At 34.3% G+C, this 17,356-nt stretch overlaps 1 protein-coding gene across 1 annotated transcript in view; it reads left to right on the forward strand.

Annotated features, from left to right (window-relative positions):
- The window catches only part of BRIP1 (BRCA1 interacting DNA helicase 1), a 214,309-nt gene that overhangs the window by 170,059 nt on the left and 26,894 nt on the right, over window positions 1-17,356 (forward strand). The window contains 1 exon segment of the mRNA XM_072940258.1: window positions 5,559-5,623. The gene's annotated coding sequence lies outside the window, so the exon portion shown is untranslated.

Consider the following 17,356-nt stretch of genomic DNA (forward strand, 5'->3'; position numbering starts at 1 on the left):
TTATTTAAAAAAAAAATTCCAAGGAAAGCCTTCAATTTCTAATATAGTACATGGCATCATTTGTATAAATGGGATAGGATTTTAAAAATAGTCTCAGAACTTTTGTACCAATGAAGCAAACTTAAATCTATGGGTTTTAGGCTTGCCAATAATTTCCAAAATGATTAATGGGTTTTGGGGAGATCATTTGATTATCCCATATATAGCCATAAGAAAGTACATTTAGACTGTGGTCTGGAAATCCAAATGATTTAGTGGATAAGCTCCTGACTGTGGAACCAGAAGAAAAGAGTTCTTTTTCTGGCTAGACTGTGACCTTTGTCATGCTTCCTTCTGTGCTTTTCTTAAATTTAGAAAGAACTTTCTCCTCTATGTTCACTTCTAAAGCATAGTAGGAGCCTATGAAGTCATCAGGGTACATCACAGCCTAAATGTACCTTCTCATGGCTATGTGTGCTGTAATCAAATGGTGTATCCAAATCTCATCAATCATGAAATCATGCTAATTATGATTAGTATGACCATTTTGGTGCCAATTAAAATTGATCTGTAGTTCTTATGTTTGTGAATCAGATCCTTCAGATTGGTAGAGCTATTTTTCCAAAATCTCTGATACATGTTTCTTTTTCCTCATCTCATTATCCAAGGAGGATATTAGAGGAAAGGTGGACAGATCCTTCAGGGAGCAAGGAAATATGCTTTTGCTTCTTTATAGCCTACCTTATCTCCATCTAAAAGACACAGGTAAAATGTGGTGTCTGAAATATATGTAGCAATGAAGTTTTTATTGATTGATATAAATATGGATGGCTTTGTTCAGCTGAATATTGCTGGTAGAAGTTACTGGCGTATGTAATACATTATCTTATTACACTCGTTTTATGGAAGTTGATCCTGATGGGACAGTGGAAGGAGAGCTCACTCCAGCTTTCTGGAAAAGCAATTAATCCTGCTGCTTATGTAGCAACCATGTCTTGGATCGCATTGGTGTGCTGGCACCCTTTCTCCTTTTATTAAAACAAAAATGCAGCTGCTGACCAGAAGTGCAGCTCTACAAGTGGGGCTTTCATCGTGTTGGTAAGAGATTCATATCCAGGGTTGACATCATTTCAGTTATGGCCTTTTCATTATTAAAGTTTGGAATTTCAAGTTTGTTTATTAAAGCTTTAAAGCTATAGGTTAAATCACCAAATTGAAATCCACTTATTTTCCTATACTGTGATAAGTGGATAGGTGTGCTGGGAAGTGTATTTTTCAGGTTTTACCACCAAATGAATTATTTTAATTGTGAAATGCATTGTATCATAAAGAAATTGACATTTCCCCTGAATCTTAACATTTCTTCTTTATAAGTAACTCTCTACGTCCCTCAGGTTCTAGTTAGTACATTTACCAAATATTTTAGAGCTATTGACTATTAAATGTTGGTTAAAAAAAAAAGTGGCCAAGACTTTTACTTAGCCTTTGTGGCAACTTTACTGTGTACATCATCTGTTTCTCATCAGTCTCTGAAATTGATAATTCTTTAAAACATGTGGCATTCACCAATGTTTACAAAGATTTCTAACTCTTGGTATAGTATTATATATAAGGGCTCTCTTAATTTGCAATTCAATCTTTTTCATGACAGTGCATCTTTTATTGCAAAAAAAATTAGCAGAATGCTTTTTATCTAGGGTTTAATATAAATTCTGTTTTAAATAGTAGAATTGACATTGTATATTTAACAAAGACGCTTTCACAAAGACATTAATGAAACAGAAAGTTCCAACTGCAATATGTTTTATATTTTTAAATTTCTAGTTTTGTGGGGTTTTGGCATCTTAGTTCCTGCTTTCCCATTAAATCAGATTCTACTGAGGTTTAGTTTTTACCTCTATAAAAATCACTGTAATAAAGACCACTGAATATACATACAATCACTTTTATTTCCATGCCCTATGTATTATGCATATATATTGATACATACTGGTTGGTTTTTTAAAAATTGTTGCTGTGTTACTGTATAGCACAGGGAATTATATTCAATATCTTGTAATAACCTACATATAGAGAAAGCTGAGTCACGTTGCTGTACATCTGAAACTAACACATTATAAATCAACTGTATTTTAATTGCTAAAAAAATGTTGCTGATATTTTTTGTTTTGTTATTTAAGATGAAAATAACATTTAGGAAAGGCAACTGGAGTGATGGCTGGGACATCACTCTGACATATTTTCTTCAAAGACCATTTAAATTGTTTGGTTACATATTTCAAGGTGCAGGGTGGAAATAAAAAGTTTACAATTCTTAAGATAAAATTGTTTGTTGCTGTGTTCCAACACCAATTCTCTGATACCAAATTGGTGGCCTGCAATTCAATTCAATTCTGATGCCAATTACCCAGAGTTAGTGTCAGACTTCGAAGTTTTAGGACAAAGTCCTTTACAAGACTACCCCTACTTCGATGCCAGGTGCAAGTTTTGGATGTCACTAAACCACCCACACTTCTGCCTGGCCTATTACGAATTCAGGCAGCGCTTCCTACAACCTCCTCAAGTTCAGTATTTCACTAGAAGGACTCACAGACCTCAAAAAAGTGCTATTGTGCCATTTTATTACAAAGGGTACAATGAACAGTGAGATGAAGAGATACATAGAGCAAGGTGTGGAAGTGCAGGACCTTTTGTCCCTGTGGAGTCGGGGTGTGCCACCAGTACATCTGGATGTTCACCATCCAGGAAGCTCCCCTGAGCTGGATGTCCAGATAATTTCCTTAACACAGGCCAAGACTGATTAAATCGGAGGACACTGGTTGAATGTTCAAATCTACTTCCTTTCTCAGAAGGTTAGGCTGGCCCAAAGTCCCAGCCTTCCAATCAGTTGGTCTTTCTGGTGACTAGCCCCCATCCTGAAGCTTTTATGGGCCCTGCCTTGAGTCACCTCCTTAGCATAACAAAGATACACCTATCACTGTGGAAACTGCAAAGTTTTTTGAAGCTCTGTGCTTAAAAGCAGGAACGAAGATCAGATACAGGTTTTAATTATACTACAGTTGCCTGTCATAATGGTTATAGTTATAAATAGTTGTCCTTGGAATAAAACACAAAGAGATATTTAGAAAAGTACTTCTGATGGAATTTCACATGCAGAGGTAATCAGTAAATTAATAGCAGTCACACTGGATACGTCTCTTGTGGGAGCTGCAATTTTTTATTTCTACAACTACATTTAAAGTAGGTTTAAAGAGCCATTATAACTGGTTACTTATTTGATACAGGATCCTGAAAATAATATTCTGATTCTAGGTTTATATTTTGAAAAACCTTAAATTTCATAAAGTAAGTGCCAAATACCATTCAGGGTACTTGAAATACTCAGTTTCTACCCACTGAAATATTTCTCTTTATCATTAGCCAACTTGTATTTATGATATCCGTGTCGTTGCAGTTTGCTAATACTTAATAATTTATTTCTTCAGCCATACACACATTGTACTAAGAGGAACCCAATATCTGAACGCCGACTTTCCATAAGCCTATGCCCAACATGTTTATTCATAGTATAATTCAAGATTTTAAAATACAATTTTCTGTAAAATAACTTGATGTTCAGATGATATAATATAGTATAATACATATAGTATAGTATAATAATATTGCATTGTGTAAATCAAGTTACCAGATCTGATTTGCCCTTTTGTTACCCGAAAACTGGTTTCGCCTCTTGGTGGATGTCAAGCCAAAAGACACAACCAAGCCAAAGACTGGGAGAAGGAAGGTTTTCTTATTACTTGCCGCAAGTAGGGAGAATGCCAAGGATCTTTCCCAAAGCAGTGTCTCCCCAAACAGCAAAACTGGGGAAGTTTTAAACTAAGGGTACATGCATATTCATGAAAGGACTTGAGCAGAGTAATTCAGCATAGAACTGGGGCAAAGGTTGACAGAGTCCAAGCTTTAGTTGACTGAAGTCACGAGGGTCAACATTATCATTCCATCCTCCAGCTGGGTGGGAACCTTTGTTCCTGAAGAACTCAAAGACGCACATCAGATTGTTATGTGTATCTCTTGAGGAGGAACTAAGACTCTTATTGCTGAACTATTGCTTCTTGCTACTGCTTCTCCTTTCTTTTTGCACTCCCCCACTTCCATTGAGATCATTAATTACTGAGACCAGTTCCTTGTGGCCAGGCTTAGATCACAAAATGGCTCAGGCCAAAAATGGCGTCTCTTATGTCAAGAAAGCCATGGCTGGTTCTCTTTCTCCGGGGACCCCCTACCCTATCTGCTTACAGTTTTGTTAATATCACTTACAATTGACATAATAGATTTACTTATGAATGATGAATGAATGACAAATGTTCAAATCTTACAGACATAGAAACTGAGCAGCCATAATATTTTTATTTTAGAAAGTTGGGAGTTTAAGTTTCCTACTAAGTTCCAGGTCTGTGTATCAATTGCTATACTAAATGTACATTCTCCTAAAATAATCATAAGTTAAAAAAAGATATGGCTTATAATCTAGGAATGACTGAGCATTAAAGTTGAGATAAGACGGCTAACACTACCATGAGAAGAAATCAAGAATGATTTTTTAAAATATCCTCTTTTATTAATAACAACAATTTCTTCCTTCCAATGGAATTGGCAAATGTAGTAAAACACACAGTTTTCAAGAAATTAATACAATTAAATGTTTTAAGTAGTAAAATAACATTTGAGTGAAGTCAGTGCTATATTTTGGGATAATGTAGACCAACCATTAGAAAAAAGGATCAGTAATTTTAGTGGGAAAAATCAATTTCAGGTAACATTAAAAAATCATCTTTATTTAGTTTTTTAGATTTCTCGTAAGGCAATAAGATACGAAGTGTACTCATCATTTATATGTAAAATTCTAATCACCAATTATATAAAATTGTAATACATTTTATAGTATGTAATTTTTGAAAGTACTATACTTGGTATTGTGTTTGTGTGTACATTTGTGTATCCTGTATCCTGAGAGGCAGAAAAAAGAAAAAGGAAAGTGTTCAGGAGTGAAAAAATAGAATGAAGTAAAAATGAGAGTCAGCATAAGTCATAAGGAGAAAAGGCAGACAGACTTATCTAATAGAATTGGACTTCGGGGGTGAAAGATACATCTAGTTTTTTAAACGGATAAACACTACTAGAATTTCACAATCAAGTATTTATTGAATACATATTATATGCTTAATACTGTGCTAATAAAAGAAATGAAGGGGAAGTTTAATACATGGTCCCTACTTTCAAAGAATGTAAAATCCAAGGAGAGTGACTGAATTAACATACATAAGACAGCTAGAGAAGTTAGTTATATGGTATTGACGTGGAATGAGTTAGCTTCTCCAAGGAGGTAGAATTTGAAAATTTTAAACAAAAAGCACGTAAATTGCTTCCTTAAGCTTTATACAAACATTCCTGAAATCAGGTCTTCTTTAGTTTCATCAGGAAATTATAACTTCTTTGCTAAGAAGTATGGTTACCACAAGTCCTTTTAGAAAAGCAGGTCTGTTTTAATGCTAAAACATCACTATTTTATGTTTTTGTAGATTGTAGCTGCTACAGGTTTCAAGCCATGTTTTGCTGCCCTTCCTGTTCCTGCTTCAAGAACAGGGTAAAATTAAGTTGATGTTTTCATTTAAACTCTGATATTAGGCTAGAAGTTCTCCTTCCTCTTTTACCCCTCCCTTTGTATATTAGATAAAGAAAAAATAGTAACCTAAAATATCTGCAGAAACACTTAAATTATCATTGGGGATAAATTTGCAAGAAATAATTTCTCACATTATTCCAAAACTATTAAAATTATGTCAGAAAACATCAACTTTTAATATGAAAACTTTAAACTAAAATTAACATCCATTTGGTAAATGTTGTTGTTACTAAAATTGTATAGATCAAGACTGTTTTACAATAGAGAAGTCATCTGTGGTTCAGTAGGGCATAAAAATGTGGTTTTAGATGCCAAAGTGTAATGAAATTAAATTTATGTCACTCTTTTTGCTTTCTTTTCTGTGGACTAATCATGAATCTACTGTGTCACTTGAGTTTGTTTAACAGCTGGTGTTGATGAAAAGATACTGGTCTTAATATATAGTAAGGGTGGTTATAATAAACCTAGTACAATATGCTGAAAATTTTTATGAGTCAATTCATAATGTACATGTGAACTTGTCAAAAAAAAATCAATACCTTAGTGAAGGATAAAATTCGAGGGATGGCTAAAATCAGAGTTTTTAGATTATTCTACCATTAGTTCTAAAATTTTTGGAACATAGTTATTTTAAAATTATATGTAGGTTATATTTACATAATTTTAGCTGGCTATTTTGTCTTCTTAGATTAATAAACAAATCAAAGATACCTTACTAGAGAACTTATCCTAATCTGATAGCTTCTAGATATTAAGAAAAATTGGGTATGATGATATTAATTTGCTGTTAACTAATGTCGTACAACATTGCTAAATGACAGTCCATCTGTCAAATTAACGTCATGACATCCTACTTGTTATTTTAATATGTTATAGGGATGAAATGTGTTTTTTAGATATGTTTTACATTTGCACTAAGTAATGGAAAGTACAATATATTATGTGCCTGTGCCCTGAGGAGAGTTTTTAACAAAAATAATTGAAGGTAATAAATCTTACCCTTTTCCCTCTGTGTTGCCCCTACCCCAGTATACCTTCCACAGTATTCTATCTTCTACACATAGCAAGCTTGCTAGCTAGTAACAAAGGCTGAGCACTATTGTGTGTATTACAGAATAAAACCCGTAGTACTTGTGAAAAATTTTCCTTGCCCTGAAATGTCAACTTAATAAACACTCTCTGTGATCACCTTTATAATAATCTGATCCCCTCTCCTAAGATTGAAATGTGCTCTTGAATGATGTTGCTATTGAACGTAAGACAAGTTTTTCAAATAATTAGGAACGTCTACAAGCTAATAAATCTCTCCTACAATTTTAATTTGATTATATACCTGGTAGGTGTTTTTGCTTAAGAGTGTGTATAAGAGGGTGCATGATTTATAATGTGTTTGAGGATTTTGTTTGTTTGTTTGTTTGAATTGTCATAGACAACAGTGATAAAATTTGATGCAAAGAAGTGATGTAATTCATACTTGATATATAACTTACTACCTTTATTCATGCCTTCATCTTGCCAACATTCTTTGATGTGAGTTTTTGAAGGTAGTTCATTATGAGATACTATTTTAACAGCTGGTGTTCTTCATAATGCTTTATTTTCACTTGTAAATATATAGGACATACAATTATTATACAGTATCTTTTAAAAAATGATTACAGAGTTTCATAGCTTTTGTGTAACATTATCCAGAGTATTTTCAGTGTATATTTAAATGTGACAATATATTGTGAAAAGTGAATTTTTAAACTATTTAAATGGGATACTTTTCAACAAGAAATAATGATGTGAATGAAAACTAATCCAATATATATGAATGTAGCCCAGGCTTGCAATATTGGTTTATCCATTAATTTTCTTAGCCCAGGTGTTTGTTTAGTGGGAAGTCATCTCACAAAGTGATGATAGATATATTTTACTCAGAACTGGTTATACAAGTCCAAAATCTTGTACTTTTCATGCTCAAAACTGTTTGGTTAGGAAAAATTGCCTATAAACGTTTTAAAGTTACAATTCAAGAAAATTGTCCATGATCTTTTGATAGAAGAAACACTTTCTAAAAGCTTTCAGTGAACAAATTAGGACATTTAAAACCCTAGGTAGGAGTGAACTTTATTCATAATTTCGTTATAAAATTCTCATTGACTAACATTAGAACAGAAATTTTTCTAAAACAAACACCTTTTACTGATTTTTCACACTTAAAAAATAATACTTTTTGTTGTAAAAATCAAGTAACAACAAAAGTCTCAAAACTAGAAATTCTATCTATAATCTCACCTTTCAGAGAAAACTGTTGTTAACACTCTTCTGTATATCCTTCTAGGATTTTTTCCTAACAAAATACTTTTAAAATATACTTAATGCATAGTGCTTTGCAAACTGACTTTTTTTCACTTAATATATCCTGGGTATCTTTGTGTGTCAATACAGATAAAAATAATTTCTAATGATGACATAGTATTCTGGTCATAGTTAATTCCCTATAGGTAAACCACAGTGATTTAATGAATCTCTCTATTGATGGACATTTCAGTTGTGTTCAGTTTAAGGCTATTATAAACAATGTTGCATTTGTTTAATGATTTCCTTGGAATAAATTTCTAAAACTTGAAATTACTGGGTTAAATGTTTAGATATTTTAAAGTTTTATATACCTCATCAAATTGCTCTCTGAGAGTTATGCTGATCAATATATAAATTAACAGTGCGACCAACAGTGTATGAGAGTACCCCACACCCTCCCCTCCCCTGTGTATATATAGTCCATTTTTCTAATATTTGCCAATTAGATGTGATGGAGTAGCGCATCTTACACATTTATTGACAATTTTAGATTTCTTCATTTGTGAAGTACCAGAAAATGCATGCCTTTTCCCTAGTTTTCTAAGTATGCCTCTTTTTCTTACTGATTCATAAGAGGCTTTTATGAAGATATTAACCCCCTATATCATATGTTGAAGTTTATCCCTTTAACTTGATTTATGTTGTGTGTCAACTTGTGGTCAATTATGCAGCCAATTTTATTAGTCTTTTTATTGATAGTTTCCAGCTTTAGTGCATGCTAAGAAAGGTCTTCCTCGCCCAGGTTATGAAAATAGTATGTTTTATTTTCTTCTAGTGCTTCAATAGTTCTGTTCAATTTATTTCTTTTCTATTCATTTTTAACTGATATATAATTAACATACAATAAGTTGCACATATTTACAGTGTGCAGTTTGACAAGTTTGGATGCATTTGTAACCCATGAAACCATCAACACAATCAAGATCATAAACATGTCCATCACCTCAAAAAGTTGTTTCATGGCTCTTAGTAGTCCCTTCCTCCCACCTCTTTCTCCCCCACCCCTCATCCCCATCCCCAAACAACCACTGATCAGTTTTCAGTCACCGTAGATTAATTTGCATTTACTAGAATCTTATATGAATAGGATCATAGAATATGTATTCTTTTTTGTCTAGTTTCTTTAGCTTATAATTATTTTGAGATTCACGTATGTTGTTGCACATAACAATAGTTCATTCCCTTTTATTGCTGAGTATTGCTGCATATATGACTATGCCAAAATTTGTTTCTTCATTCACATTTGGGTTATTTTCAATTTTGGGCTATTGCAGATAAAACAGCTATGACCACTCATTTACAAGTATGGGCATATACTCTCATTTCCCTTGGGTAAACACATAGGAGTGGAAGAGCTAAATAATATGGTAGATGCATGTTAACTTTTTGAGAAACTGGCAAACTTTTCCAAAGTGATTATACCATTTTACATTCCTACCAAAAGCATAAAAGTTTCAGTTCCTCCATGTTTTTGGAAACATTTGATATGATCAGGTTTTTAAATTTTAGCCATTCTAGTAGGTGTGTGGTGGCATTTTACTGTGATTTTAATTTACATTTCCCTAATGACTAATGATATTGAGCATCTTTTCATGTGTTTTCATGCAATACATGCATCTTATTTGCTGAGGTATCTGGTCAAATCTTGTGCCCATTTTTAAAAATTGGGTTGTTATCTTATTACTGAGTTTTGAGAATTCTCTTTATACATTCTGGATTTAAGTCCTTTATCAAATATATGCTTTGCAAAATTTTTTTTCAGTCTGTGGCTTGTCTTTCATTTTCATAACAGTGGTTAAAAAAAAAGAAGCTTTAGATTTTGATGAAGTCAAATTTGTCATGGTTTGATATCACAACTAAGAAATCTTTGCCTAACCCCAGGTTGCAGAGATTTTTCTCCTATATTTTTTAGAAGCTTTGGGTCTATGATGCACTTTTGGGTAATGTTTGTATATGTGCAAGATATGGGTCCAAGTTTACTTTTTTGTATCCAATTGTTCCAGCAACATTTGTTGAAATGAATCCAGTGGATTTTTCTCTCCACTGGATTGCCTTTGCACTTTTATTGAAAATAAGTTGTCCATACGTGTGGGTCTATTTTTGAACTCTCTATTCTGTTCCATTTATTTATTTTCTGTCTTTACAATACCACACTGTCTTGATTACTGTAGCTTTACAAATCGTCAAATCAGGTAGTCTTAATCCTCCAACTTTATTCTTCTTTATTGAAGTTGTATTTAACATTCTAGATCCTTTGCACCTCCATATGAATTTTAGATTCAGCTTTACAATTTACACCAAAAAAAGCTCACGTGAATTTTGATTAAGATTGCAATTGGGAAGAATTGACATCTTAAAAATATTGTGTCATCCATGCATGAACAGGTATCTCTCTCCACTTTGGGGGGGTCTTGTTTAATTTTTCTCAGCAATGTTGTGTAGTTTTCACGCACAGGTCTTGTACATCTTTTGTCATATTTATTCTTAGATATTTTGTATTTTATGCTATTGCTGTTTTTAATTTAAATTTCTGAATGTTTGTTGTTAGTATACAAAGACATAATTAATTTTTGTACACGTGTCTTGTGTCCTGCAACCTTGCTCAACTCCTTTATTAGTTCCAGTAGAGTTTTGTATACTGCACTGGATATTTTGCATAGTCATATCAAATGATCATGTCATCTGTCAGTAAAGACTTCCTTTCCAACAAGAAGCTTTTAAATTCTTCTTGCTTATTGCACTGAATAAAACCTCCAGTGCAATATTAAATACGCATGGGGGGGAGACAGACTTGTTTTGTTACTGAGTCTAAGGAGAAAGCATTCAATCATTTACCATTAAATATGATGTTAGATGTAGATTGTTTGTAAATACCTTTTAACAACTTGAAGAAGTTTTCTTCTAGTCCCATTTGCTGAGTGTTTTTTTTTAAATCAAGAATGAATGTTGGATTTTGTTAAATGTTTTTTTCTGTATCTATAAAATGATCATACAGTTCTTTTCTTTTCTTTTTTAGTGTGTTATAAAAGTGTTTAACATTGATTTATTTTTGAACGTTAAGTCTACCTTTCATTCCTGGGAAAATCCGATTTTACTCTCAAGTATTACCATTTTTATGTATTGATGGATTTGATAAACTTTTATTTATAATTATTACCTCTGTGTGGGTTAGGGATATTCGTCTATAGTTTTATTTTCTTGTAATATCTATGATGGCTTTGGTATCAAGGTGATGCTCGCCTCATAGAACGAGTTGAGAAATAGCCCCTACTCTTTACTTCTCTGGATGTTTGTGTAGAATGGACATTCTTTCTTCCTTAAGTGTTAGGTAGGATTCAGAATGAAGTTTTCTCTGCAGGACTGTTTTTAACAGCTTCAATTACTAGATAGAGGGCTGTTCAGGTTATCTATTTCTTCTTGAGGGAGCTTTGGTAGATCAAGTCAGAGGATTTTTTTCTACTTAATTCAAGCTACCAAATTTATGAGCATAAAATTGTTCATAGTATTCTTTTATTATCCTTTAAATACCTGTAGGGTCTTTAGCAATATACTCTTTTATTCTGATATTAATAATTTATATCTTCTTTTATTTTTCCTGATTAATCTGGTTAGAGTTTTATCAATTACATTGATTTTCATAGAGTACTAGCTTTTGGTTTTATTGATTTTCTTGATTGCTTTCTTGTATTTTATTGATTTCTATTCTGTTCTTTATTATTTCCTGCTTTTGCTTACTTTCAGCTTAATCTGCTCTTCCTTTTCTAGTTGCTTAAGGTATAAGTTGAGATCAATTATTTGAGACTTTTCTTCTTTTCTAGTATAGAGTTTTAGTACTAAAAATTTCTCTCTAGTCAAAATACTTTCTAATTTCCTTTGTGATTTCTTCTTTGACTCATGGGTTATTTAGAAGTATATTGTTTAGTTTCTAAATATCTGGGGATTATAAAGATATATTTCTGTTACTTATTTCTAATTAAATTGTGTTGTGACCACAAAAACATACTTTGTGTGAGATACCATTTTAAATTTATTGAGACTTGTGTTATGGCCCAACGTGTGGTCTATCTTGGTAAATGTTCCATGAACCCTTGATACAAGTGTGCATCCTGCTTTTGTTGGTTGGAATGTCCACGGATGATAATGTATTCAAGTCTTGTGTACCTATACTGGTTTTCTGTCAACTTGTTCTATCAATTATTGAGCAATGAGTTTTGAAATTGTGGACTTGTCCACTTCTCCTTTAAGTTTTGTCAGTTCTTGCTTCATGTATTTTGGAGCTCTGTTAACAGATGTATAAATGTTTAGGATTGCCATCTTGATGAACTGAAATTCTTTGTAAAGGTTATGCTTCATTTATAGTTATTATAAAATATTGACTATATTCCCTGTGTTGTACAATACATTCTTATAGCTTATTTAATGCATAATAGTTTGTACCTCTTAATTCCCTACCCCTATATTGTTCTTCTCCCCTTTCCTCTCCCCAGTGATGACCACTAGTTTGTTCTCCATATCTTTGAGTCTGCTTATTTTTTGTATATGCACAGGTTTGTTGTATTTTTTAAATTCCACATATAAGTGATATCATATAGTGTTTGTCTTTCTCCGTTCTACTTGTTTCACTTAGCATAATACCTTCCAAGCCCATCCATTTTGTTGCAAGTGGCAAAATTTCATTCTTTTTGGTGGCTGAGTAGTATTCCATTGTGTGTATGTGTATATGTGTGTGTGTATAATCTCAAATCTTTTTTATCCATTCATCTGTTGATGGACACTTAGGTTGCTTCCATACCTTAGCAATTGTAAACAATGCTGCTATGAACATTTTGGTGCATGTATCTTTTCAAATTAGTGTTTTGGGGTTTTTTTTCAGATGTATACCCAGAAGTGGAATTGCTGAGTCATACGGTAGTTCTGTTTTCAGTTTTTTGAAGAACGCCATACTGTTTTCCACAGTAGGTGCGCCAATTTACATTCTTTCCAACAGTGTGCAAGAGTTTTCTTCTCTTCCCATCCTTGCCAGTATTTGTTATTTGTGGTCTCTTAAATGACAGCTACTCTGACAGGTGTGAAACGATATCTCATTGTGATTTTGATCTGAATTTCCCTGATGATTGGTGATGTTGAGCATCTTTTCATGTGTCTGCTGGCCATCATCTCTTTGAAAAAAATGTCTATTCAGGTCTTCTGCCCATTTTTAAATCGGGTTGTTTGCTTTTTTGATGTTGACTTGTATGAGCTGTTTATATGTTTTGGATATTAACCCTTATTGGTCATATAATTTGCAAATATTTTCTTCCATTCATTAGGTTGTCTTTCATTTTGTGGATGGTTTCCTTTGCTGTGCAAAAGCCTTTATATTTAGTTAGGTCCCATTTGTTTATTTTACTTCCTTTGCTTTAGGGGACAGATTCAAAAAAAGTATTGCTACGATTTACATCAAAGAGTGTTCTGCCTATGTGTTTCTCTAGGAGTTTCATAGTTTATGGTCTTACATTTAGGTCTTTAATCTATTTTGAGTTTATTTTTGTATATGGTGTTAGAGAATTTCTAATTTCATTCCTTTATATGTTGCTGTCCAGTTTTCCCAGCACCGCTTATTAAAGGACTGTCTTTTCTCCATTGTATATTCTTGCCTCCCTTGTGGTAGATTAATTGACCGTAAGTGTGTGGGTTTATTTCCGGGAATGAATTAGAATCATTTGGGCCTTGAAAAGTAAGAAGTCAGAGAAACAAAAGAAATCATAAGCTCACTGCAATTAGGTTTATTTGAGCACACTTGTTTTTCCCTCGACCTCATTCCAAGAAAGATTTGAAGCAGATACATTTATTTAGCACCTACAATGTTCTAGTTATCAAAACAATGTCTTTTCAAAAAATTAATTTTTTACCATAATCTTACAGCAAGAAATACGTTGTACACAGTGACCCAATAAACACATTAATTTATACATATTTTATGTATGTGTGTGCATATGAAAAGGTTTCACGCACACAGAATTCTTACATGTGATCCAATCTGATATTTCCTATTCTGTGTCATTTAAAAATTAATATTAGTCATAATCCACTAAATTAATTAATGACCATTTAATAGATTACAACTTGCAGGTTGAAAAAGACTATACAAGGGTAATAGAAATATGAATCATGCAAAGTTCATGTCCTAATGGAGCTTTCATTGTAAACGCAGAGGCAGACACATAAATAAAGTTCAATGCAACATGATAAACTGTGATAGGACACAGGGCACTGTGAGATATTAGAGCTGATGAGGTTAAGAAAAGGGTCACAGGTGGCAGCAAGAGAAAAGAACTTAAAGTTAGAAGTAGAAGGTAGTTGGGAAATGAAATTGGAGATAGATAGGAACTAAGTCATTAAGGACTTTGTAGGAGGAATTTGGCCTCTATCCTGCAGGTGATGGAAAGCCATGGAAGGGTTGTGAGTAGAGAGTTGAGATGATAAGGTTGGTATTTTAAAGAGAGGTCACTCTGGCTGCAGCGTGGAAGACAGTTTAGAGAGGAACAAAACTAGGGACAAGAGGGCTAGTTAGGAAGTTATTGCAAAGGCTCAGGTAAGTAATGATGGTGGCCTGAACTAAATCAGTAGCACTGATAACAGAGGCATATTTTAGAGATTAAGTGAAGGAATTAATGATTTAGTCATTGATTTAGCGTTAGAAATAATGGTGAAGGTAAGAGAAGAGAATGGGATGTGACATCTTTCATTAATTTAACCACTGTATCTGAAGATAATTCTTAAAGATCTTCTGTGGGTCAGGTACCCACATGGATGCTGGAGACCCAGTGGTGAGCAAAAGAGATGTGGTTCTTACCCTTACGAAGCTTACAGGCATTGAGGGGAAGAGACATTATGCAAATTATTACCTAAATAGATACACAAAAATTGTGATAACCACTATGAAAGAAAGGAACAAAGTGCTCTGAAAGAGGAGAGCAAGAACTAGTTTAGATCAGGAGAAGGAAAGGCTGGCCAGGCACATAGTTGACAGAGAGAAATTGTCTAAGTAGAGGGAGCACCATGTTTGAAGTCCCCGAGATAATGAGACCCTTAGAGTATTCAAGGAACCAAAGAAAGCCAGAGTTGCTGGAGCTCATTGAGCACCTGGGGAGAAGGCTGTTAAACAAGATTGGAGACGTCACCAGGGACCAGATTACAAAAGGTCATTTAAGCTCTGTTGAGGATTTTTTAATCTTCTTCTAAGAACAATGGGAAGCAACTAAAGTGTATTAGACTGAGAACTAGCATGATGAGATTGGAGTTTTGAAAGATCGCTGTGGTCGCAGCATGGAGAATGGATTAGATTTGAGAATGACCATAGTGGAAGCATGAAAGCTCTTGCGGTGGTTTGGGTAAGAAAAGATGGTTGGCTGGAGTAGGGGTGATGCCAGAGTAGCTGTATAGAAGCGAACAGATTCAAGATCTATCTTGTAAGTAGAATTAACAGGATTGAGTGATGAATAAAATGTGTGGGAAAAGGGATATTGAATTAGTTCTTGGTTGCAAGATGTAAAAAACAACTCTGGCTGACTTAAGCGAAAAAGGACTTTAAAAAATAAAGATTTCGGCAACTCACAAAATTGACTGAAAGGTTAGAGAAGTAGGATTAGAAACGATGGAGAAGGGTCAGCAGGAACTAACTGCTGTCTTATCAGGCTCCCACTGCTGGAGTGAAAGAAGTGCAACTGATTTTTCCATCTTTCACTCCATCTGTGATTCAGAGTCCCAGAAATGGCACTCCAGCTAACTGAGCTTAATTAAGCATTATGCCTGGCTTTTGATTTACCAAGACAATGAGAAAGTAAGATCTTTTGGAAGAAAGCTTTAATTGCATCTGGGAACCCCTTCAGCTTTCAGAGAGGGAAGACAAGTTACCTTGGCTTTAGTCCTCAAAACGGCACAAAATTTAGTGCAGGAAATCCCCTCCCCCCAACACACACACACAAATTAGGGTGACGTTAGGAAGGGAAATTGAATTTGGGGTAGCCAAAGAAACATCAGATGCCCACTATGGAAAGGGAGGCGTCAAGGATGACACCCTTTCTCAGACTTTAAAGACACAAATGTTTGCTTAATCCTGTTAAAGAGAAAAATCACATGCCCCAAATGACGTCACTTGTGCTAAAAACCGTGATATCAAACCTAGATTTAATACCTAACCTAATTGCAGTGTTGACCTTCCCCAGAAATGTAATCTTAATTAGTTCAGAATTTTCTGGTCAGCACCAGTGAGGTTAATCTGTCGTGGACCCTCTCCATCACCCTGGAGGAAGAAGAGGCAGTCTGCACAGTAAAACTCTTGCCTTTCCTTCTCCCTGGAAAGAAGACATCTAGCCCTAAGTAGCCCTTTCTTTTCTTTTGCTAATGACTTCCTTGCCCCAGCCTCCTTTCTATAAAAACTTTCCAAATTTTGTATCATTCCTCTGAGTGCCCATCTAGTTTCTGGATGGGATGCTGCTCAATTCATGAATTTTTGACTAAAGCCAACTCGATCTTCAAATTTACTCAGTTGAATTTTGTTTTTTGCTAACCCTTCTCAAGTATTAAGAGGGTCTAAATGACAGACACATAAAGAGCCTCTTTGCCCAAGGACATGAGCTCTTTTCTCTAGCTTAAAAAACAAAACAAAACAAAAAAATTAAACGGTGAGGAGTGCCCTTCTACAAATGGAAAAATTGAAGAATACAATGCAATCCCCAGGGCATATTAATGGGTTGCATATTAATGGGTTGGAGGCCAAGTACTTCTAACCATCTACACTTGTAGTCCTCTTTAACCCTCTTAAAGACTGGGAAACATTTTCTTCAGTTCTCCTATTATCAAAACCATTACCTTCATCTTCCTAGTGATCTTTAAGTCTCGGCAGTTTTCCTGTTCTCGTCTCTGTCCCACCAAACTAAATATTAAACTTCTTTCCTTCCTATACGGTGTCACCCCCTCTCTCTTCCTTTCCTTCCTTCACTGATTCAAGTAAGCAATGCTGTGGAACTTGAGGCTTGAACAATCTAGTATTTCTTAGGGATATTCTATTGAAAGGGATATCTTTCAGACTTGAGGACCTGCTCTCTGGAACCAAACAGCATTTAGAGATTCATGCATCTGATATTCCAATTAGTGAGCATGGTCTGGGACTCTGGTCAAAAGCGCAGCTATCAGGAGTTCTAGAGAACAGAGTCCATATGGAAATTCCTCGAGTATTTAGAAAATGAGAATTGGTCTCTAAGTGCTGATTATGTCTTTGATCCTCTCTGAAGAAACTACCATCTGGACATGACTATGGAGACATAGTCATGAAGATGAACCCGGGTAAATGGGAACCACTCTAAT

This window comes from Vicugna pacos, chromosome 16 (genome assembly GCF_048564905.1).
Source record: "Vicugna pacos chromosome 16, VicPac4, whole genome shotgun sequence".
Classification (NCBI taxonomy): Eukaryota; Metazoa; Chordata; class Mammalia; order Artiodactyla; family Camelidae; genus Vicugna; species Vicugna pacos.